The sequence below is a fragment of the Amblyomma mixtum genome, chromosome 2, assembly GCF_055824585.1.
Source record: "Amblyomma mixtum isolate Tamu chromosome 2, ASM5582458v1, whole genome shotgun sequence".
NCBI lineage: Eukaryota > Metazoa > Arthropoda > Arachnida > Ixodida > Ixodidae > Amblyomma > Amblyomma mixtum.
The window spans coordinates 23,541,638-23,568,004 of NC_143013.1; the positions used below are offsets into that span (position 1 = coordinate 23,541,638).

Here is a 26,367-nt window from a genome sequence, read left to right on the forward strand (position 1 = left end):
TCGCTTCGCTGCCGAAGGCGTCGCGGAAATTGACCATATTATTACTTTATTGTGAGATCATGCTTTTGACAGTAGAGCGAAGTGTGGAGTAGGCCTTTTATTATAGCTCAGGCGACTTCCGAAGCGCCGGCCGCTGCGGCTTCGATACGAAAGGGGTTATAGGCCTAGCGACGACCACGGCAGCCAGGCAGTAGCAGAGCTCGTCGCCCAGAGCGCCCGCGAGCGGTGCCGTTGCCGAAAGCTCGCAACATAAGCAGGCATGCTTTGTCGCTGCTCGAGCAGACTTTCTGATAACAAGGCAATCTTGTATTTTCTTGGGATATTTGTACACGATCACAAGCAGCGCTGAGGCACCGCTGCACGGCGGCGAAGTGTGACAGCGGTTGTGGGCGGAGCTTGGGTAGAGCGGCGCAGCGATGCTCACCGCTCCGTGTGTCCCTGCTTGCAGTGGGATGGCAGATCGCACGCGACGATCGGTGCGGCGCGTCGGCGAAGTTGTCGCACATGTGTTCCCTGCTTGACTCTGGTTCGGGTGGTTGTGGATGCGACGATGGCTCGACGGCGGCGGGCCTTGTGCGATGGAACGCGTGCCTCGGCGCGGTAACTCGGCCCTCCACGCCCGCAAACACACCACCCAACCTCTTCAACTGCCTATTTCCTCCCGACTGTCCAACCGCTCTCTGCAACCTGGACGGGCCGGCAGCTAGCATACTTCTTCCCTTTCCCTCATCATTGGGGCGCTTTTGTCAACGCGGTGACGACGGGGCAGAGGGGACGCATTAACCCGCTCAGCTCCCTCAGAGCGCCGCACGGGAGAGCAGGAGGGAACGCAAAAGGTCAGTCTTCCGTGACAGGCATCGTCGAGTCGGCTATGCCTGCATTCTCCACTTTAAAAAAAAACAGCGCACCCGTACCACCGCTGTAGAACTTTCCACTCCTGGAATTCCAGTGTTCCCTTCGTTCGCCGATAGCTGAGCCCCGAGAGAATTCCTTACGAGACACATTCCACTGGTCTGTGACACAGCCCCCCACTAAAGAATATTATACCATAATATTTTGCTAGGCACAGACCAACGCCAAATCGCTATCAACAACGAGAACATGGAAAAAAGGTCTCAACCGTTCCGCGTCACAAACACACACAGAAAGCAATGAGCACTCAAAAGTGGCGTACATGTTACAGCCTACAGCCATACAAGCGGGTATTCAATCATTTGACCGCCGCACAGTCATGACAGTCTCTTCACACACGCAAGAGTATCTGCACTCGATCTCGCGGACGCTTGTCAGTTCACGCGCACCGCACTGCACTCACTGTCGACGTCCTCATGAAGTTCAATTCGGGCATCACATGACACGTGTCGCATCGTAACAGCATACAGCTTACATTTATATTACGACACAACGTCATCACAGTGGACACAGTCAAGGGTATACAAAAGATCACTGCATGTAATCAAGACAGCGGACACACACACACACACAAAAAAAAAAAAACCGACACTAGAAGGGTGTGACAGCAATCTAAACAACCCGCCTGGGCCCATTAGTCTACCCGACTCATGTAGTCTGCCCCGACGTTATCACTCTCTGAAAGGGGCGTCTCAATGACTGGAACATTCGCACGGGGTGCCTTTCATGTGTGGCCTCTGGGAGTAGTCCGCTGGCAGGAGCCGCAGGACATGACAAAACGTTTCGCGTCGGCCTGCAGTCCCGGCCAGAAAAATTCACTTCGAACTTTGTGCACTGTTTTTCTGGGGCCCTGATGTCCTCCCATTACATTGCCGTGAGCGTGTTCGAGCACTGATGTCCGAAATTTCTTGGGAATGACCACTTGAATGTTTTCCCCTCCTAATTTAGACGTGAATTTGCGTTGGAGAACTCCGCCTTGGAGGAAAAACTGGTAGCTGTCTCCTTTTCTGCTGTGTACCACCCGATCCACTCGGTCAAAGCATGCCCGCAGCGTGGGGTCACGCTTCTGCTCTTGGCATAAGACTTCGCTGCTTACGTTTTCAGAGTTGATCGACACTCTCAGTCCTCGTAGTTTTCCATTCTCCCGGACCTGCCCCCTCGTCAGCACGGCGTTTGCTCGGTCATCATCTCTGTCTGCGGAAGCTGCTTTCCCATTTTCCCCGGTGGCGTCCACCTCCGCAGCGCTACCACGCCCTCGTGGCTCTAACCCTTTTGAGGACGGCATCTTCGCAGCCGTCGCTTCTAATTTCCAACTGGGATCTGGGTCGGCGGCATGTCTGGCTCCTTCAACGTTGCCTAATACGAGGTCGTAAAGGGGATCTTCCACACACTTCGCACGGAGCCGTCCCTTGATGTATGGGGTGTCAACGTCGACCCAAGCCTCGGGAAGCATGCGAACCGAACGATCAAGGAGGTAAACGGGAGAACTGAATCCCGTGAGGTCGTCATCTTTGACCAGGCTCCTCCTCACTATCACCGTGTTGCATCCGGTGTCTCTAAGCACTCGAACCCTTTGGTTACCAACCAAACCGGTGACTACAGGAAGCTTCTCACTCGTAGTTAAAGCCTTGTTAGACAGAGCGGCGCCAACAACGGGAACCTTTGTCCCATTTTTCAATTCAATGTATCCATCCTCGATACATACTGATGATGATTCTTCAGCGCCGTCTTTTGGCTTCGTCGAGCACTTCTGCCAACACTTCCAGCTAGTGTGGCCTGTTCGCCCGCACTTGAAACACTTCGGAGGTGGTCTGTTGCCCTCCATTCTGCCAACGCGGCAATTTTCGGGTCGGTGGCCGAGGCGTGAGCAAATGAAACATTTCTGGATTTTCAAATCATTCGGCTTCGCAGCCGACTTGCTCTCGTATTTCATTTCGCCCCTTTTATCAGAGCTGGCTCTAACTGACGGCTCTTTCTTTGGCGCTTCAAGTTTTGAAAAATTTTCCCATGCGTGAGCGTCCACGTACTGCTCCGCTCTTTCCACCAGTTCTTCGAGGGTAGGGTCCTTTTTCTCTTTAAGAAAGAGCTCCAGCGGTGTCGCACAGCTTGAAAGGAACTGGTCCTTCACCATCAGCTCAAACAAAGCCGTATACTCCTTCTTGGTGCTGGAAAGCTCTACCCACCGCTCGAGGAAGTTCCTCAGCCGAGTCACAAACTGGGAGCATGTTTCTCCATTCATGGGCGATGCCCCCTTAAACTTCTCTCGGAATCCTTCTTCCGTCAGCCGAAATCGCAGCATCAGAGCTTGCTTCAGCTTGTCGTAGCTCGTACAATCGGGCGCGGACATTCGGCTAAAAACGTTTAGAGCCTCGCCGCTCAAACACAGGCTCAAATAAGTGGCCCATTGATCCCGTGGCCAACCTTGGCTCTCTGCCACGCGCTCAAAACGCCTCAAATAGGCATCGAGGTCATCGCGCTGTTCATTAAAAATAGGCATAACTTTGTGCGGGTTCACTTTGTTCCCTTTAACCGCCCCTCTCTCTTCCGAGCCGGACCTGGAGTCCGTTTCAGAGGCACTAGCGGGTTCCCGCCTCAACAACAACACCTCCTTTTCCTTTTCAAGTAAAGCCATTCTTATTTTGGATTCTTCTCGTTGCCTCTCCAACTCCTCATCTCTCATACGTGCTTCGCGTTCGGTTTCCTCCTTGCGCCAAGTGCGTTCTGCATTTCTCTCCTCTCGGCGCCTAGCACGCTCCTGTTCAATCCACGAGAACAGTTCTTTCCCGTCGAAGCCGAAGCTTCTTCCCTGCTCGACCAGTTTGTCAAACTCGACCTCTGCCATCGTGCTCAGGAAACAGTGGATATCTAACCACTAGCACGGCCCTCTCCTTAGTCCCTTCGGAGCCTCAGCCCCGACACGCGGCTGACCGGTCCTGTCGCGCGGACGCCAATTATTGTCACAACTATCGCCCACCAACCGGCTGCCTGGTGCAAGCCGTCGAGGCACAGGGGCCGCTTTACGCTCCCCTGTGGCCTAAAAGCGAACGATGTGCAACATTTATTTTTTTTGAGGTCGGTCAGCCCGTGCGTGGTGCACGTGTGTCGGTGCGTCAGTACTCCAAAGGAACTCAAGGGGTTGCGGGTGTAAAACAAATATTTAATCGCATGCAGGGAAACACAAAAACATGTAAAAACAAACAGAGGGGTAGCCGAAAAACTATACAAAACGCGACAAGCAAGAGAGACAGACAATACAAAGAACACACAAATCCAATTACAGAGAACAAGAAGGCGTAAAGGGCATGAAAAGAAGTAATATACAAAAAGTTAAATGGGAAAATGAACAGAAAGTCCGACGGACAATTCACATACGGGGGCTGCGGCGATGACTCTGGTTCGGGTGGTTGTGGATGCGACGATGGCTCGACGGCGGCGGGCCTTGTGCGATGGAACGCGTGCCTCGGCGCGGTAACTCGGCCCTCCACGCCCGCAAACACACCACCCAACCTCTTCAACTGCCTATTTCCTCCCGACTGTCCAACCGCTCTCTGCAACCTGGACGGGCCGGCAGCTAGCATACTTCTTCCCTTTCCCTCATCATTGGGGCGCTTTTGTCAACGCGGTGACGACGGGGCAGAGGGGACGCATTAACCCGCTCAGCTCCCTCAGAGCGCCCCACGGGAGAGCAGGAGGGAACGCAAAAGGTCAGTCTTCCGTGACAGGCGTCGTCGAGTCGGCTATGCCTGCATTCTCCACTTAAAAAAAAACAGCGCACCCGTACCACCGCTGTAGAACTTTCCACTCCTGGAATTCCAGTGTTCCCTTCGTTCGCCGATGGCTGAGCCCCGAGAGAATTCCTTACGAGACACATTCCACTGGTCTGTGACAACTTCCATGTCATCTTCCACTGAATTCGTATCATCCTGGTACCCTGGTTTGTCAGTAAAAGCAGCCAGTGAATAATTAGGCCATTATAGACACACGCAAATATGTCGAAAGTCTGAAGACTATGGAAATATAGAACGTCCTATATGTGTAAGCTGCGAAGAGACAGGACACAGGATACGAGTCGTGACCGAAAACCTACTTTAGAATCTAGATGTGCCAAGCCGGTGTTTAAGCATGGATTTGTCTTTTCCATTACTAGGGCTCCTTATCGAAAGAAATGTTGCACCTGGCATTGTGATATGCGCGTATGTAAAAGTTTCTAACTTGCTCTGCCGCATTTCTGTCTGCATGCATTATTACGAGCAAAATATAAAATAGCCCTCAATGAACATAGCGCATGCGTCTTACAAGCGGTCCTGCGATGCTACCGCTTAACCATAGCTGATATCTGTAACCTATTTCGTGGTCGAGCTTTCACGCATGCATTATCAGTAGCGCACCGTATTCACAGTAAATTTCTGCGCCAAACATTGTGTCCGTACAGAATAAGAAGTTTCTTAATTAATGGACAGTGTTTCGCAAAACTTATCGGGCCATTTTAAGGGCTGTTAACAGGAAACTGATCTACAATAGTTAATCGCAGGTTCACAACCAGGCTTAGCCGCAGCTTCCTCTTCCTAAAAGTGCAGCACTAACTATCAGTGCAGTTCACGCATCTTAACTTTACACACGACCTCAACACGAGTGGATAAATGTGATGAACGGCTGGTTTAGACAATGACTGCCGCAGCTGTTCTATAGCATCTTCCACACGATCTTGCGACTGTTTATTTGACGTGTGTAGCCACTCAAAATAATCTGTAAATCACTGTGCCACTCGTTGAGGGTAACAAGAAAAGTGCCACCAAACTTCATTTATTGCATCCTCTTCTTTTCAATAGATTGTATATGCTATATCGCTGGTTAAATGGGTTTTGTTAGATAACACGACGCAGTTCCACCTTCTGTCCAATTGAACATTTTTTCGAGAAGTTCTTCCAAACTTTATTTTTGCATCCTATTCTTGTAAATGTATTGTATACACCATAAAGCAGGCAAAACGGGTTTGGTTAGATACCATGGCGTACTTCCACTCTCTAACAAAATGCACAGTTTTTTCGCGAAGTTCTTCTCTTTCAAATTGCTTTGAATGTCCCCTACATGCGACTCGAAGAACCATGCGTTTCCTGTAGATAGAAAAGCTTGTTATGTAGACCAGCCACGCGAAAGTGAAACTGGGGGTAAAGCGAAAGGGAAAGCTTCAGAAAGAAAGCGCAGAAAATAAACAAAGAGCGAAAGCGCCAATTTCCCCAGCTTGGTCTCTGCTCCGCGTGATGAATGGCGTCTCGGGAGACGAAAAGTATTTGTCTCGAATCAGCCGCGAAGGAGGTTGCACAGCAGCGACCTCGACGGCTGGGACTCGCGAAACGCGCAACTGCCGAGCTGCGCAGTTGACGTTCAACGAGCGCGAAACTAGCGCTGCACTACGACCGTCCATAAATCACTCCGCCGCGCAGCAGCGGCAGCACGAGCAGGGAGCCGTTGAAGAGTCACGTGATACGAGGAGGCGGAAGCTTCGCTCACGTCAACGCCTTACTGTCAAGAATGCGCCGTCAAGACAATCAATGATTGATTTGCTGATTCTGTTTCATCAATTCTATCAATTTATGAAAGTAAAAGGATCAATCACGTTACGCTGACACTAGTTAGAAGAACGCTGTTGACTGAAAAAGATGGCAGCGACCGGATAGAGAGCCACAAGTAACGGGAAAATGATTGCTATAAATGCATATTTTAGAGGAAGAGGGCATTATCGTGGCCAATTTTAAGAGGTCACCAGAGCGCTAGCGCCCATGTTTCCTAACTTTATTTTTGTTTCCCATCGTTATTGTCTTGCTGCATTCTCAACGTTTGTACACGAAAGAAGTTACGGTGATTGCCATCTCTGGACACATCTAAAACTGTCACTCAGGTCTAACCAAGAAGTAGCCAGAATTGGAAGGCGGGCTTTTTTGGTATTTAGCAAGCTTAATAGATCACACGCGTTTCGCACTCCTTTCGCCTTTAAAAGTGCTTTGAAAGTGCGTGAAAATGAACGTCGGAACTGAAAGCCGTGTGAACGTTGGCGAAAAACACGTCGGGGACCAGATGTGAAACTTTAACACGGAGTGGATGGTGAGAGACGCTGTCTCCCGCTTCACCTGTCTACGTCAGCGTCTGTCTGCACCCAATTTGTCTTAAAATTTTATGTCCTGTCACCGTAGTGTTCTTTACCTTGTCTACCAGCACCAATAAGCCCATGTCCTGACCTTAACTCATGTAAAATGGCACACAGCACTGCTTGTTTTAATGTTCGCGTCTTATTCTCGATGTTCCCATATTCATCGCCGCGCGGACGGTTTTGCTACAAATATTCTTTCTCGAGTAAATTCGCCCCACACTATGGCTGTAAAGACCTGTGTCATTTCACAAACAAACTCTCCGCAAAGAAGGTGACCATATAAGACGTTGCCCAATGGGTCGTGCACCTGCCCTTCTTGCACGCTTTGGGCGATGGTCGGGAGTGAGAAAATTAGGCAGGTCTGTTTTCTCAAAAACTTTCTCCAAGTATCTTCACTACCTTTATAGCAAGAGTGTAACCTTCGTTCGGGTCAATTAACGTTGTCGTGGATGTTTGCGTCCCGCCAACTCTAAGCCGCTTTCACTCTGCCTTTCATCGAGATGAGCATGAAAGTGCTCATCAGTGCGAATAAACACGACGTTGTTGGCAGCCCCTCACCTCCGGCATTACAAACGCAGCGCCCTCTCCTGCGTGCGCCGTAGTTTTCGTGGCCTTTTTTCGTCTTCTCCTGGCGACTCCGCAAACAGCGTCCTTGCGTGAGCGGTCTTCGATTTTCGACCGACCAGGTCACGCAGCAAACACGCTGGAGCACATTAGGGGGATTAGTTGTTGGGGCAGGCATCGCCGAAACTTCTCCGTGTTTGCGCAGTGCTCGACCGTTCCCCTTTCTCCACCCTCCAACCGGCGCGCACACACCTCTAACAAGCCTGTTCCTCTCAGGTCTTGTCACGTGCGGACGCCTGAGCCACAACATGTTGGACAGAAAAATAAATGACAAGACGCGCAGCCCAGTGCCGAAAACATCGCTCCGCGAAAGGTGTTCGGAGAAATCTTCTGAGTGCGGCCGAGACTTTGAGGTGGGATTTCGGCGCTCGAGGTAATGGCCTCTGGGAGGGAGTGAGAAGAGCTTCACACGCTGTGGCTTCGAGGCTGGCTCCAAAAACGCTGAACACATCTTTTTTTTTTTCTGTTTACAGAGTGCCCTCAAATACGTGCACTTACGGCAATGTGACGCGCGCTTACCGAGCTTTCAGACAGGTGCAGCGTTGACAGGGTTGCTGCGTGTTAGGCTTCAGGGCAAACATGACGATGTTTGCGCTGTGACCCACAGAATCGTTGCAATGGTGATGGGAAACAATACGTGAGCGGTTTGCCTCTGTAATCCGAAAAACCTGTTACTTTTGCGTGGCGCAAAAGACTGTCGTGTCCACGGGAAGCCGCCAAGAAGCATTTTGAGTGCAGGCAAGGTGAGGAGGTATAAATCTGACCCATTTTCGTTGACACAGCCGGTAAACCGTTGGCTGTTGTCTGATACTAAGTTGCTGCTCCGCAGGAGGCGACATATACTTTGAGCGAATGATTGATTCTGTGCGCAATGGTCCGAATGAACTGATTGATGTCTCATGTACCTAGTAGCTCTCTAACTTTAGTATTTGCGGCAAAATTCCTTATGACCGTGTTTTAGTTCTATCAGAAAAAATGGGTGAAACTGAAAATTGATTTTTGAGGAAAATAATTGTCTGACATCCCGGTGGATACCCGAACCGTACTGTAAGGGAAGAGAGGAAGGTCGGAGTGAAGGATGGGCCCAGAAACAATTTCATAGTGAACACAGAAAGAAAAAAGAATAACGTATCATAAGCAAAGGTTTTATTTTGACAGCCACAGTTGTGTGTGTCAGGGATGGGGGGGGGGGGGGCTGCCAGAGTTGGTCACCGGGGCTGATACTTTGTAACCAAAGCAAGGAACACTCTACATTGACAGGCATACCTGGAAGATGTCCGCTACGAACAGCGCTATTCTTTCCCATTCCTGCGGCGGCCATATCGCTCCGGCACCAAAGCGTCGTTCCGTGAGCCTCCGACGAACCTCGAACAGCGTTGCTCAAGCAACCAAGCCGTCAGGGAGGCACCCGGCAGGGCTATAAAAACTAAACAAAGCCTCGTGGATTCAGCGCTTATGCCATCGGTAAAAAGAGAAGCTCATGCGTGAGTACATCGCCGTTAAGAACACCACTTCCACCCCACGTTGCGCCTATCATTTGCCGCTGCCCCTCGAACCACGCGCAGGCACCCGTCAAAGCTCACGTTATGTTCGCCGGCAACGTCCGTTCTTTTATGCAGCTCCCGGCCACTACGCAGCGAATACGACCCGCCGTAAAAGTGCCACGCCAAGGGATTCAAACAAAGCCCACGCACGCCATCTGCCGGTCGCTCCGCATGCGGACGACGCCGGACAAAGGTCCAAGCGTGAAAGCTTCCACCGGAGCCATCAACGTAGCAGATACAGCGTTTTGCTCAGCCACAAGCAAGAAGAGTGCGCCGGAGGGTAGGGGGGCAGAGCGCAGCCCGTCCTTGTCTTGTCCGGAATCTGACTTCTTGACTAGGGAAGAGCGAGATCCCGAGCTTGCACGCTCTGCCGGTCGCCGCTTGGTTGGTCGGTCGGCTGTTGTATTTCGCTCCATTACGCATGCAGCGAATCAGGGAGCACTTGTGCGACGCTCGGTACGGCGTTGCCGCAACAAGGTGGTCCTGCTTCCACAGATTACCAAGTCGCGTTAGCGCGTGTAAGCCCGCCTCTGACGACATCTTGCTCCACTTTTACCCTTTTTATGTCTTTTTTCCCTCTTTTCTTTCGCTTTAGCGGTTTTCTCTCCGTCCGTATCCGTCCTTCCTCCCGAATGAAACTTTTCGGGTTCTTTCCAAGGGAGCCTCTTTTTACTTTCGCTCGTGAGGGCTCTCTAGCGCTGCTCGAACCGGCCAGAATGGCGGGACTTATATTCCTCTTAACGACATTTTGTTGCGACAACGGGCGGCGATTATGGATAGATCCCCTTCCGTGTCTACGAAAGACGGCAGCACTTTCCGCGTTACGCTGCTCGCTGAGAATCTTCCGCTTCCCTGAAGCAGCCATTAGTGCAGGCTGCGTGGGAGAAATTCCTACTTTTGGCCTCGTTACGTGCGCAAAGAACTGCATTTCAGTAGGGCTGATTGCATCGAAGTGGTTGGCGTACTTTCCTTTGTCCGTTGAACGATTTCCTGGGCAGCGCCTCGGAAGCGTGGGTCACGTGTTTCAATAGCAGGTTGATGGTGTTTGCCAAAACAATTGGTAACTAACGAGGGACTTTCCTTTGCGGTAATTCCATCGCTGTAGTATATTCCAGCGGAGAACGACTATGGTCGCCTGCTGACGGTGCTTGCAAGGAGGCCTTCCCTAATGAAAATATGAACCGGGAAGTTGGCGCTGTCACGAATGTTCCGTCCGTCACCATATAGGGTCCGGGTGGTCCTGAGACTTTTGTACACACATGGGGGCGGGTAGATCGGGTCCTAAAAGTGAAGTTCATATATGGACGTCCTAGGAGTGAAGTTCGCACCAGGGGACTTTATTGAGTCCCTGGAACGTCGTGCTCATATCAAGGGGGTCCTGGGAGGAGTGCACACTTGGTTGCAGGGTATTGGGTACTGGGAGTGAGTACAGTGTACATCGTGCGGCAGAGTGCTTGGCCCTCACAGCGAAATGCACACGCAGTGTTGGGCGGTTGGCTCCTAGGAGTAAAGTGCACACATGGATGTGCGATTGGGTCCTAGAAGCGTAGTGCGCACATCGGTGCGGGAGATGTAAACCTGAGAGTGTGTGTACACATTCGCATGAGGGGGTGGGTCTTCGGAGTACAGAATTGAGAGTGGACTTTGTGTCCTAGGAGTAATTCGCACTCTTCGGATTGGGTCCTTGGGAGGGCAGTGCGCAGATGGGATTGTGCAGTTTGAGTCTGGGAGTGATTTGCACTCATGGGAGTGGGGGTGAAGGGGCGGGGAGGAGGGGGGAGATCCTGGGAGTGCAGTGTACACCAGGGGGCGGGGATGGGATGCGATCCAGAGTAAGGTCGCAACGGAAAGATAATTGTTTGTTTGTTATTTGTCTACTGAATACAGGCATCGCTTTGATGGCTTTGCTGAAGGTAAGCACAATGCACGTACACTGGAAATTACAAATTAACATAAGCAACACAGATTACTACCTGTCCACTCTGTTGACGTGAGTTGTTTGCATTAAAAATTCTCTCTTCAAGCGCAGATTATTTTGTTTCTGCATCATTGCAAAAACATCCGTGAAGTTCTAAGCTACTCACGCGTGTGAATTTAAACCTGAGAATTTAGTTACGCAGTTTTTGTTCTAAGGTGCCAACATGCGCTATTGCGTCCAAGTCATGTTTTCGATTGCACCTTAAAACGTTGAACTGCGCATCACGCCCTTTTAATGCAAAATTAACGCGTCTTCAGTGGCAGCTTGCACTCGTTTCTTCGCTGAACTAACAGAGAAGTGTATTCTAATCTGTGCGCTGCGCTGCAGGATCGCTGAAGGAATGTGCTGCAGGACCGTTCACATTAAAATCAGAATTTTCGTTTTGATTTTTGGTAAGTCTGATCTTTTAAGATCTGCAGATCGCGCCACGCAACAAAAATATGGAGCAAGTGGCAGGGGGAGCAGGCGGATCCTGAAAGTATTCTCAAACACGCTTCATCGGGTGCGGCTTCATTGCCTCATCATTATTCCTTCTTCACTGTTTGCATGCTAGTCGCTACAGGGACACGCTGAGAGCATTGCCCCAATGGTCGGTCGTCTATCTGCCCATATCGTTCGTCTTTTTTTATCTTATCTTCTTCTTGTCATCGCAAACGTACGCCGTGAATCTTGAACGAAAGAAGAGGCGGGACCCCACTGCTCTCGTGTAAGAAAGCCCATCGGGGGCTTTTTTGTTTCAGTGGCGCAACGGAAGCCACGATTGATGGCTAGCGATTGAAATAAATGCAGCAGTACATCGACAAAGATGTCTTGGGAGTCATTTAGGCGAGTTAAAAGACGTCACAATGAACGCAATGCTTACTCCTGATATTGCGGAACTTCGGTATGCAGTTATTCTGCATGCCTTCTTTGCTGTAGTGAGCAAGTACAAGCGAATGGCCGTTCTTGCTCAACGATGCTCAGCTTCTTGGCAATCATTCGTGTTGCACATGCGCCACCGTTTTCGAGATAAGCAGCAAGTCAGACTGTAGATTTGGCTGCTGCACTGCGTACGGCCGAGGTCACTTTCACGTGAGCAGTGGCCTCTGCATTTGCAGATGTCGCAACATTCACGCACACAGCGCGGTTAGATTGCGCTAGGCGCAGAAGAATGAAATCACCTCGTTGTCATGTAGGGTGGTCTTACAGTAGCGTTTTCAGCCTAAAACTGAGATTTTTCCTTATTTTTTTGCAAGTATGCCTTCCATCGCATTGATTTTCTTGTAACAAAGTATCTAGCGTGAAAACAGTTTAATGATATTGAGTCATTTCTTAGGATCGTTTAGTTAAGGCATTAACATTCGACTTGCGAGGTGGACCTAGAACATGTACTTAAAAGCGACCCAGTAATATTTTGTTTGTGCGGAACAGTAATGTGAAGGTGAATGCGAGCACGACCGGTTTTCGGGTAATGCATGTCCTATCATGCATTCTCTTTTATGCTGTTAAGCGCTGATGCATCACCAAATGCATTAGGTTTCACCTTCGATGAGTGAAGAGCGTTTGAAATTATCAGCACGCATTTCCTTATAAAAACAAAAAAACACCATTCATCATTATGAACAAGTTCCTGTTAGCACTTTCCTCTTAGCACACTTGAAGGAAGCCAGCGGTCACCGAAACCAAAGAGCATATGGGGATTGTTTTCTGTTTTTTATTTGTGGTGTTGTTCATTGGGAAAATATTAGTGCAATTCTTTTATCGCTGTAAGATAACTGATTAGCAACAAAAGAGTGTACCTAACATTGTGCATTTCATTTTTTTAGGCATCTTAGTTTCCACTGTGAAATTCAAGGGGCTCTGAAATATTTTTTAGCCCCGTAAAGTAATGACATTATGGTTTCCTCCAAACTACTTAAATCAAACATTGCAAAAGGCAAACAATAGACAAAAAAATCTAAATCAAGAGCACGTAAGTTATCAAGCGTAACATTTTCACCAAAATACTATGTTTACTCTCACGTGAAAAGCTGGCGAACGAAAAGGCCTGTCTTGAATTTTAAGATAGCAGTGGCTAAATTGTTGGAACAAAAAGTTATTGTGAAACCGAGAAATCAACAAACAACTTGCTTGAAGTACAGGTGCCCGCAAAAGTTTTCGTAACACGTAAATTACGAAACACAATTAGGCTGGGTAGCATCCTAATCGAGATTCCACAAACTGGAGGGTATGCTTTCTAACTATCTGTGTGACCTGCGCAACAGAGTCCTCAATGCTTGGCTGCGCTTTTTTAGTCAACGAGGAAATTAACTTTTTTTTCGTGATTTCAGTGCTTCGAAAACTTTTGTGGGCACATATACCATTATTTTTATTTTAAAGAGAAACTGACGACAAATAAGTAAGCCGGTATCAATAGAGTACAGCGTTCTAATTAAAAATAGAGCGCTGTAACCAAAAAAGAAGCTTTTATTAGATATGAAAGACAAAAAAAAATAAATACAGGTGTCTCCATCGCTGGCCAATTTCGCAACTAAAATGAATTCGCCATCGCCGATTTACGGGTGCGGATCTCAGAGGCTATGCCACACCACTCTTCATTTCAAAGCTGGGGCAACCCGTCCTCTTTCGGTGAGGACCTCACGACTTTCAATCGACTCACGGGAAGTCTTTTAAATTTTTTTCCACTGTAATGTGTGTGGAGAAATAAATTTTCAATTTCAATTTCAATTTCAATTTCCTCTCCGATTAACGATTCTTTTGCTGCCATACAAATTTCAACATGCAAAGCCAGATAATCAATTTTTGCTGAGTACAGTAACTGGATGGAGTTATCCTCGGTAAATAGAATTGAACAAAATGAACGGTTAAATTGACTTTAACGGACATCAACGTAACTGCATGCAAAGCATCGGCTGCCGAGGCAGTCTGGAGATAATCAATTTCCGATGTAGAGAAACATGCGAGGTGACGAGCAGCAGTTTTGGGCGCTCAAGGGGTGTAACATTGCATATCCCAGAATAAATACCTTCGACAGGCAAACTGTGGCGAGCGACCACATATATAGTAGCTCATTCGCAAGGCGTCTGGTCCCTTCTTCAAATTGATCACTATGTATATAAGAGCCAAAGTCTGTCTCCTATTACAGTTAGAAAAAAATGTCAAAGCTCACGTTTTAGGATCCTGATTTTCTGGCTGTTTGCGGGTTTGCATACTAAATGTTCATGGTATTCGAACGTACGAGGGCGAAACCTGAAAATAAAAAAATAAAAGACTCGTACATGTTGTCGGAATAACACGCGGTGTTAGCGGTTGCGCAGAACAAGGAGCACCGCGGTAGTGAAAGAAATTACGGCTTATTTCAGCTCTGTTTTCAAGTAAGCTAACCGAGAAAGAACAGACAAAAATGTTCGCCAATAGCTGGCAACGAACTACAGCCAAAAGTCTTGCTTCGTGGTTTAAGTTGCTTAATTAGGTAAAATAAATTACTATTCTCTAAAACTATCACATATATGAAAAATATTTCAAATTAAAATTTACACAATGTCCTAATCACTAACAAATGATGTTTTACGACAAAGGGATGTTTTGTTTGGAACATTTTTGTGCCTTGTGAAGACAACCGCAGAGTAACCCAAGATGTAAATTTTCGACACATGATGTTGACGGCCTGTAAAATAGCTGCGTACGGCGGGAAGATTACGAACTCGTGCTTCTGCCAGCGAAGTTTTGGATTTCTCTCTCTTTTTTTTTTTCCGAGCGCAGGAAACTCGGAAACTACATCTTCGAGAGTTACTTTTGAAGCTGCATGGTTTTGCCTGGTTAGCTAAAGCTGGGCAAAATCATTTGCCTGGTTAGGTTACAATGCTGTCCAATATGATGTAGTTGCATATGATTTTGTCGCATGTCCTTAAGTTCAGTCTTTCTCGTAACACTGAATGTACGTCTAGGCTAACGACGTAAAACCTTGCCAGTAGGCCTTGTCATATTTAATTCCCAATTTTCTAAATAAACATACACAGGCCATAGAAATTATTCAGAAATCTGTTTCCCAAAAGTCTTTCGACAGAAATGCTAAAGCTTACGTCCTTTCTCGTCCGAATGATTAAAGGGTTGTTCACGCAGAAATTCTTGATGTCCCTGTTTTTCCATCAACTCTGTGAATTCTCGTGTTTTTCTTATTGTGATGTGCCTTGTAAATATTTACTTTATAATTATGTCATTGCAAAAGTATGCACCTTCCTCCTAGTTTTACCTTGTATAATTATGTGTGTTTTTTTGTAATGTATGAAGTTCTTGCTTCTTTTGCCGCTTGTCCTGAGCATTGTGTCGGGTGCTTGGGCCCCGTCAGGCAGAGTGCATCTGCCTTTTTCCCCTGTATCCGAGACCTTGTTGTCTGAAATAAAGATCTATCTATCTATAACTACAAGCACTGTCATCGAGTGCAGAATACTTGTAAACATGCATATTTGCGCTGCATGACAGGTTTGTATAGAATGGTAGTAAGCTCAAAACTGAATGTCTTCTGTTTAAAATGAAATTACTGGCAGTTGCCAGTATCGAGCAGCGTCTTCGAATACAACTCGCCCTCTGCGAAAAGGGTGACTATTTACTCTCTTCAACTTCAACTTCTTTTTCTTAAGTAGACTGCTCGCGAAGAGAAAGAGCCTCTATCTCCTAATTCATGGAGCACCTTATTCAAGTGTTCTTCATCGTGTTTTTTCCGCGATAGTTAAAAGGGAACTTTTACTTAATTTTCCTATAAGTTCATCAATCTTTTATGATTGCTTCGCTCATCTTTCACATTTTTAATCGTCCACTCGACCTCTGGAGTACCTTTTTAAACGTCCCCTTTCAAACGGCTTAGAAAACTGGCTTTGAAGAAAAGGCCTGGGGTTCCTACAAGGAAAATTAAAGAAGAAAATAAAAAAAGCCTTACTATCTTTGTTTCAGTGAAACTCCACTGTGGATTAATTAAAGGTCACAGGTTGACATTCATGAATATTACCTCGAGCAGGATCAGACACGCAAATCGTTTAAAAGTGAAGGTTGAAAGAACGATGCTTTATAATAGCACCTCGCATTGAATACCCCTTTCCCTTCGCTACCCTTCCCAGAGTTTTTTTCTTATCTAGAGGGTTTCTTTTCTTTTTAAAACTTCGCACACAACGCGCGCAACATAATGTCCCCTTTCCGCAACTACTGTGAAAACTAGGCATTAACAGAACACACTTCCAAGAGAGGCTGTTGTATTTCTTGTAAGTCCTGATACTGAGGAAGCAATAAGAAAGGATTCGCTGTCGATAGCCATTATAGCCACTGCGCTGAGACAAGTTGTACTTTTTTTCCTTTTCTATTCTTTCTTCTTTTCTTGTTTGCACTTCTGGTCTAATATATAACCGCGCGATAATGTAAAAAAAAAATCTTTTTCTGTATTTATTGCCTGTGTGTGGGATCAAAAAGCGCACTTCTCTTAGCGGCACACTGGTAATAATACGGGCTGCGATTAAAAATGACGTGTCACAATTCGTGGTGCTTTGTATTCTTTGCCTCCGCGACGACATCCTCGAACACAGTGATGAAAAATGACCGCAGGGGTAGCTACGAGAAGTAATTGAATAAAGCCCTTGGGCCGCGGTGCAACGTACGTAATTTCTCTCGGTCCCATTGTCTTTGTGCTGGTTATTACTCTGATATTTTATGTCATCTTTCTTTTTGATGGCATCCATGATAAGCACAATCTCTGTAAGTGCTTCGAAGAAAAACAGTGCATGTCTAAAGGAGGCCTCGATGAAAGCTTTCTGGGGTATATAAGTGTTTACCTACTTTTTCCGCGTCATCAGCCTCCGAAATGACTGAGCGGCTATGGCATTCCAGTGCTGGGCGCGGACTCTCATCGAGTCGACTACGGGTGACGTTCTTATGGCGGCGAAATGTGAATGCGCCCGTGACTTCAAACTTCCAGCCTCGCTAAGCGAGCTAATGTGGTTGGCAGCCATCCGCAACGGCAGGTAAAATAGCGCAGGTGTAAATCTGGCCTGTTAAAATAGCATTTTATTGAGATATAGCAGTCTCTACGTGGACAAAGGCATTTTTCTTCGTTTTTTTTTTTGTGATCTGTTTGGTGTGCTACAATTGAAAATTACGAAGTAACGAGCAAGGTTCGGTATACCTAATATATGGAGGGGCGGGGGGGGGGACCATTTCAAATTTCTCGGTAACTATCGTTTCTTTGCCCTTCACCACACGACGCCGCCACTAGACTCCGACAGCAGATTTGCGTTACAAGCACGTACGCGACAAGAAATGCAACGGGATACAGAAATATACCAGCTGCTGACCTGAAAGATATGCTTGCCTCTGGAAAAACCAAGCAAAGGATGTTTTCTTCCTGGCCTTTCAGCGACAAAAAAAAGAAGTCGAGAAAAGAACAAGACATTGGATTCTGGGAACAGGTCAGTATAAAAAGCTGGTCGAGAGACGCCGGTAGTGTGGCAGTGTATAAAGGACGAATGGAGGCGGTGTCGGCCACAGCCATCCGCCATAGCATGTGTCCCAGCCCATGTGGCGAGGCGTGCTGCCCCGAGTGAGCCAGGGAGGGGGGACCCGCATTAGGAGCGTCCGGGCATTCAGAGTGGTTCCGTCCCACCGCGTCAGGCAGCGAAGTCGACTCGTGCGCGAGGGGCCAGACCGTGTCTCCGGGTCTCCCCGACTACGAGAGACAAAAGAAGCGAACAAGGAAAAAAAAGAGTACCCGACGAGAACACGTCGGTGACGAAAACGAGTGGAAGTCCGGCAGTAAGATGAAGAATATGAAGATCCAAAGGGATTGCGGCAATACTAACGACCAGTTTCCCCACCGTGTGCATTTGTGTATGTGTGTCCGTGTGCGGGTCTGCGTGAGGAATCATTTCTCTCTGGCCAACAGACGGCGTGTTGTGTGCGAGCGATCGCCTCGTCGTCAGGCGCACAGCTAGGCGGAAAGAGACCGGATGCCATACTCGCTCCCTCCTCGTCTTTTCCTTTTTTGTGCGTTTGTTAGCACCCATTGGTTGCTGTGCCGCGAAGCTGGCTGTGCGAAGACGGCTCTTTACGACACAGCTCAACATGGGCCAAGACAGACCGACAGACAAGCAAACAAACAAGCTTGAAACAAAACGAACCGAAAGGAGGGGAGATGGGGCAAGCCAGAGGGGTTCTTCGTATAGCTGGAGGAGCACGGTGTCAGTGTATACTTACGCCAAAAGCGCTGGCGTTTCACCGTAGAAGAACGAGGGGAACGCCTCTCTTTATGGTAGGGCACGGTCCCCCCTACTCTCTGGTGCGAGGTTGTCCGCGCTGATTACCGCGTATCCCTGTTTCCGACATGTGTCACCCGGCCGCAGCGGAGACGAGCGAACACGGGGAAAAAAGAAGGGGAGATTGAAAGCGGAAAAAACAAAAAGGAGGCGAATTGATCTCGATCCTCTCTGCTCTTCCCCATTCGCTGGAGCATCTGCTTTGCTACCCGTGACAACTTGCTATCTTCCTCCCTTCACCGCTTACTCAGTGTCTGTTCAGCCTCTCCCGTTTTAGCCTATCAACGGTGTCGATCTTTCTCCTTTCAGCCCCGTTCTCTGAGCGAGAAAGCAGCTCGTCCACGGGCAAGCTTTCCAGCACATGAAAAGGGACCTTCGAGAGGACTTCGTGCAGTGGCACATACTCTAAACAGAAAAGGAAAAAAAAAATAGAGTAAGTTGTCCTCTAGCGCACTCTCTTTTATAAGAGGTAGTGCACCAGAGGACGGCGTACTCTCTTTTTATTCCCGCATTTGTGTTTAGAGTGCACCACGAGCGTTTGTGACGCTGCTGCTTTCATTTTGTCAGGAAACGTACTTCGTCTACGAGTGATTGAATTGCTTTTCTTACCGGTGATTTTAACGCTTAAGCTGAACTGGACGCGCTGTGTTTGTGAAGTTCAAATTTTTCACCAAGGTGTAGAGTAGACTGTTTGAACCGTGCCGAGTTTTATGCTTAGTCGGCCCACGAATCAGAAGAGTCAACACACACAGAAGGACAGAAAGAGGGAGGGGGATTCAAAGATGACGTACGGCGGCGATTGCTAATATGCGTGACTTTTAAAGGGGATTGGCTTAAACCCAAAGTTCAAAGAAAGGAAAAAGCCAATGACACGCTGCACAAACATGTTCGTCCCTTTTGTGGGAACGTCGACCTTTTATTCCCAAATTTGCTTCTTTGCTGCTCTCACTTTCTCTCTGCTCCTGTCCTTCCTTCGCTCCGCAGGAACCTTCTCGCGGTAACAACTAATGAAATGCAATGACGCGTTGCCAATCTGTTGCGTTTTGCAAGCGGTCCCGATTCGGCATCTCCCTGTCTCCCCTCTGTCAACAGCTTGCTTTTCGAATCGCAATCTCGACAAACATCTACGTCGTTTCCGATTCGGCTCACTACCTCCATTTCGGAGAAGTGTAGGGAGGGGGGAGCGGGAGGGAGGGCATTGGCGGAGCGCATCGGAGGAGTAAAGAGGAGGGGGGAGGACATTGGCGGAGCGCACTTTGCACCCGGCACCACGGCGGCAGTCCGGACACAAAAAAGAGGAGGCCGCTTTCACGAGAGAGGACGCGCACATCTATAGAGGCCGGCGCATCCTTTCACCGAGCCGGGCATTCGGGCACCAGGTGCAGCCCCTGGCATTCAACACTCGCTGGCATCTTGGCCCCCGGGCGGTCCTTCAGTTCCCTCGCGGGCCCACACAGTAGGCAGCTCGTCGCTCTCGCGAGTGGGATTTGTTGAAGGCCGCGTACTCACAACACGATTCTTTCTCGACGTCCTTTCTTGCACCTCTCACTGCTTTTGCGCCAGCACATTTTTTTTCCCCTTGCACCAATGTTTCTCACGCGGCCACCGCTTGGGGAACTTTCTGGGTAGTGTAATAACGTAGCGTTGATGTGATAGGGGTAGGCGTGCTGCTTGGCGGGCAACTTTGATGAATGGCTGTTTGCTCTGTGTAGATGCGTCATGTCCGCGGATGCTGCTTTTTCTTTATATGTGAGCCGATTTCGGATGCCATCTATGTCCAGATTCTTCATTGGCGCTTTTCTTCGTCTTTTATTTCGCCAGCACATCTCTTCACACGTGCTGCGATATGATCAGCTTTTGTCTTTTCACATTCGTGTGCAAAGAATGTGAGTAGAATCGCATGTTGAAATTAAATTTAAAATTATTGAGGATCGTGCGATTAGGGTTAACTTTTGTCACTCGCGGGTAGAAACCCAGATGCATTCTTCAAAGTCTTGTAAACATAACACCATGTTTCGCTGCTGTTTTCAGCGCTGGTGGCACCGCTAGTGCGAAGGTAATTCTGCGTTGGGTGTGCGCCTTTGGCGGTCGTTTTACGTATGACGAAATAGGGAAGATGAGAAAGGTTAAGTCGTGCACAGCACTGCGTACAACACGGGTGCGTTGCACTCTCTGGAGTGCTGCTGTTGTGTTATCTTTGGTGCATACTGTACAGTCGGAAACAAAAGTAAAGAGACCACTTTTCACACAACTCGAGCTGATGTCAGGAGTGGCTGTGGAACTCATGTGGCGCTCCTGAAGTTTTTAACTCTTGCGAAGAGAACTGCCCTTCTCAGCGTCTAACTTTCTTAAACTTTCTTTTCTTTTTTTTTTCGATGAAACTTCTTCAAGTTTCATCGAAAATGGCGATGAGTGGCCTCATTTTGACAAACGCTGGAAGACGTGATCGAACACACCGCTTCGCCATTCACTCGACTTATATACGTCAGCCAATCTATAAATACTTGGTTGCCGCGCCTTTAAACTAAATCGTTCTCTTTTCTTTTCTCTGTTGCAGGTTTAACCACCAGACTGCCTTCATGTCTCATCTAGCCATTCGGAGGCTGCATTCTCGAAGGCTTGTGAGTCATTCTTCAACGCCTCTAAACCGGAAGCAATAAAGTTCAGAGTTTCTAGAGTGAATTGGCAGAATGATACGTCATCGTGAAATAATGATTACGAATATTTTAAGTTAGACTCGTATGCTGCCCAGTCTTTGATATCATTCTAAGTACAAAATCTAGGTCAGCTAGAAATAAGACACATAAAATTGCCTCGTTTCTATATAGGCCTTCTCCTGTCGGGATCAAGAGCGCAAGTTTGAATCCCCGCTGCAACGGCCAAATGTTTCGTGCAGTCATATTTCCGTACATGTCAATGAAACAATAATAGAGGGTTTACAAAAGTAGGTCTGGCAACAGTGACAGGCACGCTGACCTCGCCTGACCCCGCGGTGGCAGCCATCTTTGGATCGCTTCTTCCGTCCGCTCCGTGTCCGTCCGTCAGTGCCCGCCGTTGTGTCCGTGCTTGTAACGTTGCCACCAAGTGTATTGTGCGTGGAACGGATTTTCAATGTCAAGCGAAGTCCTTTCCTGGTCTAGGGACCTCTCTTTTGTCCCTGACGGTTTCTGCCAGCGACGGCTAGAGGCATATTTTGAGAGCCGAGGCGTGGTGTGATGCGTTATAGTGAAGTATTTCCCCACATCTCTGCGTATTGCAATAATCCACTTCTTTCTCAAAGCCGGGTTGCTTGGGAAACCATGGAAGGAGACCTGCACAAATAATAAACAGGTTTTGTCAACAAGCACCACATTATAGCTGTGGATGCTATACTTTATAGCAATACTGCAAAATCTGATCAGACGAACTCTTGCGCGAAGCAGGCATGGCGCGGTGATAGATGATTTTTAAAAGTCCTTATCATTTCAGCACAGTTCCCTTTTCCCGAGGCCGCCCATTTCAGCTGTTGCATATGAGGTTAAAGCTTGAAATGTCTACTAAAAGAGGAAATAAACAAGAAATCGTCATCTTTACAAAACCAACTGACTTTTCGGGTGGCTGTCAACTAAGAAACCATCATGGGATTCGAGAAAACCCACTAGAGTGAAACGCAAGCTTCGTTATTTTGTGGATCGCGCTGGCAAGTATTCATAGGCACAGACTACAAACCTGAGCTGCGCGCTCTGGACGCGTACCGGACTTCGCACGCGTCATCAGGCCATAACATCTTTTGAAACGGGCTGGATGTGAGCATGACGCTACACGTGTGATGCCTCATCTTTTCCTGCTTTACAGGACGCCGCGGCTTTGGCAGGCGCTTTTGTAGCGTGAAACAGGCAGCTGGGGCGCCCTAGGCAACCATTTTACCATCTGCACAACGCACGGCCATTTCACACAATGGTTTGAAAACTAGCTTCGGTAATCATGCCCTTGTAATAAGTCAAATAGAGAATGGCGAATACAATCCACGTACAAAAGGCTCCAACGGATATATTCGAGCTTTAGCGTTCGTTACACATGTATTGCTCCTTCTCCAGTGTCATTTTCCATCTCAGCACAAGCTTTCGTGAAGTTCACAAGGCTCCATTGCACGCAAAACAACCTCGCTGTTTCAGGTGATCGCGATCGCGTTCTATGAGCTATCTCCCAGTCAGAGGTACATGCCGTAATGCCTGACATGCTGCAAGTGACACTTGTAAAGCCGATCAAGAATGCAAACGAACGGTCGTATACACACCTTGTTTCCGTGCGCGTCTACGACGCTGCGCTGGCTGCAGAAAGGCACGCAGCAACATGCTGGCATTCCGAATGGAGCTTGGTGCTAGCACCGACTGTTGTGATGCCAACAAATGACGCAATAACTTGCGGGAATTCCAATGAAGCTCGCTGTGCGTGAGTTCCACGAGGGCTCACGTTGGCGCGTACTCCCCGGGTACAGTGAACTGTCCTCCGAGTACTCCGGGCTATCCGGGCGGCGCGGACGGACTGAACCAAACATGGCCGCCGTGCGCTGATCATGTTTTTCTCACTAGTTGGCGCTAACTTTTGTAAAGGGTCTATTGGGAAAACATTTAGAGCCCTGCGCGGTGGTGCATCTCATTGATACGATGTAAACTTGGCCCGTAAAGCATCATTTCCTTGTTTTAATTACTTTGGACAAAATTTCCGAAATTTAAGTAGTCTCCTTGCTTAGGACCTATGTGGCTGACTCAAGCCACAACTTCACGAGACCAATTACTTTTAGTCAGGCACACCAAACAACCATGCATCCAGACCACGATTAAAAAAAAGAAAGATGTTGTCCAAGGCTAGGTCCTTGGACAACTTCTTCTCCGCCTTCTCCCACTCTTCCTCATCCTGTTCTTTTACAAAAAGTATTAAAAAAATTGGCTCTAAAGAGTCTGCGGAGTGCACACTTAGTTTCAAAATGCATTCTGCGCTGTAACTAAACTGGTTACTACGGTCAAGTTATTACGCATGCAGTGGTCAGCAAGCGGCCACACTTTCACGGGAGCCATACGTTCTAAAGTACGGGTCACGGTTTAATCCTTCTCGGAAATTGACATACGAGAACGGCCACACATATATTGACAACCCAGGCCTACCTCGACTTTTTCTGTCCTCTTGTGCCTTTATGCACTCTCCGCAGCGGCGGCGGTGGGTTCGATCGACAGTGCATACACTGACTCTGCACCTCGAACGTAGACAAAAAAAAATTCCACGCGTCCTCCTCGCGGCCTCTTTCTTAGGCCTGCTTGCCCGTTGGGCAACACTACACGCGATTCGAGCCGGGTCCGCTTTCGAGTTGTATTATTTCCGCTCGGAGTGGCAGTTTCCCGTACGCACAACCGAGCTACGTGACATCTGTCGTTTGATCGCCCGCAGTGTCGCAATGCACGCTTTCTTGCGCTGAGCCCTGAGCGAAGTGCCGCCTGCCTCAGCACGTGTCGCCGTTCGCCTCGTTACCCACGTGAGGACCACTCGCACTGAAACTCAAGTTAGTCCGTTCTCCTTGCGCCTCTGCGCCTGCGGCCAAGCTGGAAGCACGTCGCCTGTGAAGCGGAATAGCATCGTCAGCAGAGGCAGTGTGGCATACGCTGAGTCAGGCGAGTTACTGAGGCAGAATAGAGTGGCTGATTAGTTTGCGCACATAGAATGCTCGCATTTTAATGGAGCGCTTAACAGTTCATTTCCTCTTTCTGGCGTACGTCAGATCCGAAGTTTTCTATCCGAGCTCAACACAAATTGTTGGCCGAAGTTCTCCTGAAATAAAACCAGCCAAATCTTTCTAAGCGTGCACTGTATACAAGACTACGAAAAGGAAGATGGAAAGAGAAAGAGAAGAGAAGATAGAAAGTGGGGAAGAAGAGAAACCAGTTAAGCGTGATGGGACTCAAAGAAAACAGTTAAGAAAAATCTTTATCGGTGAATGTATAGATTTCTGGAGTGGCTGGGTATTGAATTATTTTAGTTATATTATAAAGAAGATGCGGAGCCCTGGCTTCGGGATGTCTGCTCGTCGTTGGTTGTCTCGGAAAGGCTTGGAGGGGGGTCGGAGGGTGCGTGATAGACCTTGAATTTTTTTCTTGGTTTCCCTGTAGTTGTGGATTGAACCGCGGATCGTTTGCTATAGATAACTTTGAAGCAAATAAAATGATCGTTTCAACAAGATTTTACTACGCAAGTGATTAAGATGGCAAAATCAGTTTGCACCGTGAAAAAGCAGCCCAGTATGGCAAATGCCTTCTAATAAACTTTTTTTAATAAATCGATTGAACTGAAAATATTATAGCCAGTAAACAGGGCCCAAGAACCTGTTCAGTGGATATATGCATGAGTCTAAACGCGTGAGAATAAAGCTCATAAACGGTGCTGGAGAAACCGTTTATGTAAGCAGCACTCCACAAAGAACGTATACGCAGTATGTGAACGCAAACAATGCGGAATTCGAATATGTGTGCACGTCGTTATCTAACGATAGGTAAAACAATATCAGCCGATCTTAACGGGACTTGACTTCAGGTGATTCAGATGAGGATGGCAGAATAAATACAACATCTTCATGGTGGCAGCATGTTGAACAAAATTCTGACACAATTTAAATCAAGACCCCATTAGTTCGTTCTTAATATTGCTTCCAGCTCACGAGAGCGCTGCGGAATCTTAAAAATTCTGCCATTATACTGCCCCAAAATTCTTCTCCAAACCACTCGGGCAAAAATGCTGTTTGTTTCGCTGCCCTTACATGGATAAACCTACACTTCCGGTGTTCTATTGTAAATGGTACACCCCGTCAAAATTGCGTGAAGGCCATCAATCCATTTTCATGGCGGAGGGACAAACTCATTTCCTGATCACTTCATTATGTGAGAGACATTCAGAATCGCTACAAAGCCAAATTTTTTTTTTTTTTTTTTTCACCAAAGGACATGATCCCGGAGTTTCAATGGGCAGAGAGATCGCAACCTTATTAAGATTACTAGGCTTTGGGTCGTCCCTCTTTCATGCTATTTACTTTTGATTTTTTTTGTTCGCAGGTAATAATATGGATTACTGTGGCAACGAATCACGTCCTACCGTTGCCTTCAGCCATTTTGTAATTTAGAAATTTCCGTGTCACTACATCTGTGCGCCTTTCGGACAGACGTCCGAATATCGGGCTGAGGAGAAGGCGTCACTGATTCTGAAAAGAGCGCCTGCATTTCTTAATGGAATTGTATTCATAAGAAAGAGTACATTTTCATTGTTTTCGCATATATTTATTTTACATAATGAATATCATGTTGTAAATTACATTACTCATGAAAAATAAGCAGGCCAGTTTAGATTTTTTTTTTCTCCAATGTGCTCGAATCTAGCACTGAACCATTAAAGTGAGCATACAAGGCCGTTTTCTTGCGAGGTGATATTTTTTTTTTACATTTGATCAATATCATTCTTTCTTCTGAGGTTTAAAGATGAGCCTCCTCTTTTGCGGAAGTTTTGCGGCAGCTACTTCTTTGCAACGATCCCATGCAGCTCCCTGTTCAGCGATCTAAATTCTTAAGCAAGTATTGCGCTCCCTGGTTTCAGCGCACTAAACCAAAAATGCTGGAAATGAATATCAGACCTTTGAGAGTGATATAGCGTATTCCTTCCTGTGTTTCTTTTCGAGCAGCCGCGCGGGCTTCCACTCCAAGCATGGCAACAAGTATCGTTTTTGGGAAGCGGTGACAACGAGGTCGTTTTGAGCTGAGTGCCGGTGCACATACGTGCCACGATCCAGCGAGACGAGAGGAGATGGAGGGGGTGAGGGAAGAAAGGAAAAAATGGGGGGAGGAGGAGGGGGCTCACGGGAGGGGCGGACGC

At 47.7% G+C, this 26,367-nt stretch overlaps 1 protein-coding gene across 8 annotated transcripts in view; it reads left to right on the top strand.

The window, feature by feature from the left end:
- Positions 1–26,367, top strand: part of LOC149358691 (metabotropic glutamate receptor-like) — a 297,659-nt gene that overhangs the window by 174,262 nt on the left and 97,030 nt on the right. For 7 of the 8 annotated variants that reach the window (XR_016288715.1, XM_089570845.1, XM_089570848.1 and 4 more), the window contains exon 3: positions 21,038–21,101. The exons of the other annotated variant lie outside the window; for it this stretch is intronic. The gene's annotated coding sequence lies outside the window, so the exon portion shown is untranslated. The remainder of the gene's footprint in view (positions 1–21,037; positions 21,102–26,367) is intronic. 8 annotated transcript variants of the gene reach the window in all.